This window comes from Mya arenaria, chromosome 15 (genome assembly GCF_026914265.1).
Source record: "Mya arenaria isolate MELC-2E11 chromosome 15, ASM2691426v1".
Lineage (NCBI taxonomy): Eukaryota > Metazoa > Mollusca > Bivalvia > Myida > Myidae > Mya > Mya arenaria.
This window is the reverse complement of record NC_069136.1, coordinates 54877452-54879653: the sequence shown is the minus strand read 5'-3', so window position 1 is coordinate 54879653 and position 2202 is coordinate 54877452.

The window sequence follows — 2202 nt, the reverse complement described above, 5'->3', positions numbered from 1 at the left end:
GATAAACAATCGAAACAGAGAAAAGTAAATTTCCATTTTTTTCCTATCAAAATTAGCAATCAAGCACAAATGGGGCACAAATGAGGCACTATTTGACTCTCTTAACTCGTGTCTTAACCATGAGTGGCACACAATTTCTGAAAAAGGTTATCGAATTCAAATATTTTGGACGGATCAATGCAAATCTGAGAAGTAATGATACAGTTTTTATTACAAAAAGACAAATAAACCAATGCAATATCATCCGTGGTATCATTTTAAAGCGTGCGTGAATTTGCTCCAAAAAGCATAACATGGTAATTTAATTATCTAACTATTCTATAAGTTTATCGTTCACATTATGGGAGTGTTCATCTATGTTTGATATCGTGCGCGTTTTTCATAAATTTGCTCTAGCGATGCCTAAATGTAGAGATGGTCTTTTACACTTATGTTTTGAACATTAACTGATGTTTTGAACTGATGTTTTGAACATTAACTGATGGTTTGAACATTTACGATTCGTTTAACATTATCTGGTGTTTTGAACATACACTGATGTTTTGCACATTATAAATTGATGTTTTGAACATTTAACTGATGTTTGGAACATTAACTTATGTTTTAAACATTAACTGATGTTTTGAACATAAACTGATGTTTAGAATATAAACTGATGTTTTAGAACATTGCGTGATGTTTTTATAATTATCTGATGTTTTGAACATTAACGATGTTTTGAACATTAAGCGATGTTTTGATAATTAACTCGTGTTTTGAACATTAAGCGATTTTTTAAACATTAACTGATTTTGTTGTTTTTTCTTCTTTATTTTTAAGACCAAACAAATATTGAAATAACCGAGTAAAATTCATTTTCAAGACTGGCGTTGAGCGCGAATTTCATATAAGATTGATCGTACTATGCCGAAATATATTTATGGTATTTAACAATGATGTTTTTTAATGTATTATGTTCCCTTTGTTGTTAAAGACCAATTAATTATCAAAATAACAGAATATTCTGCTCTTAGAAATGTCTCTCAACTTGGAATGAAAATGTATAACAGCATGAACAAATTAGCAAAGAGAGTATTCGTGGTAATAATCAGTAGCGGATTGAGAGGGGACGAAAATTTAATACGTTGTTACTTTAATTCAATATAAAAAAAAACGAAATATTTAGAGCGGCAGACTAGACAGGGGCGCGCGAGTCTTTCCGCCTCGGGGTATAATTCATACATTTATTTTGCATCATAGTTTCCTTTAATCTGTGTAAAAGACATAGCCATAGAACAACAAAAGCGGACGGTTTCCAGCATGTCTGGTGGTGTGTAAGCTTAATTATGCTCGCACTCGGGCCTAGCCCATTCGGTAAGTGCTCCGAAAAGATTGTTAGTCATATTAGTTTTTGGAGCATAGTGCACAGTCAGAATGTAGCCCTGGTTAGAGCTACCCTGGTTCTTTAACGTGCACCAGTATCAGCCCTGTCACACGGGACCCCATTATCGTCTCTCCCGGAAGACGATTAGTTTTTTTTAGTGGTGCGGCGGGGAATCGAACATACGACCCCTGAATTGACAGTAAAGTGAGTAACCACTAGACCACGGATCCGCTACCAACATCTCTGTGTTATTGGAATGCTGCATGAGGGCAAGCGTCCAGCAAGCGCCACTGACACCGTTGAATGCAGCCAGGCTTTTTGCGAAACAATACGTAACAAGCTTAGTTGCCGCGGATCATGTAGCAGCTATATGGATCGATAACAAACCTTCATGCTTTACCTCTTTACAAATTTTCATATTCAAAGCCATAAATAAGAATCTTGTAAACTGCTCGTAAACAGATCTTTTTTTAAATATATCGGCATTTTTCAAAACAAGAGCGCCGGGAGCGGACGTCAACGATCGTCTGTTTTTGTTTTTGTTCTGTCGGAAAAGGGCATAACTCGACTGTTATTTAAGTCAGAGGTACGGGCCTTGCTTGACATGTGCGTCTTGCTTCTTGCATAATGTGTACCAAGTTTCATGTGAACGTCCTAAACGTTTCTTTAGTTATAGTTGTGGTTAAAGTTTTATCACTTCGGCGTCAGCGACATCCAATGCTATGAAAAAACACACGTGTCTGTCACATAGCTTAGACACTAAAATATGACCATTCAGTCCATTGATGTTGTTTAGATGTTTTTTATAATAAAAACATCAATAAATATTCCCGAGTTTA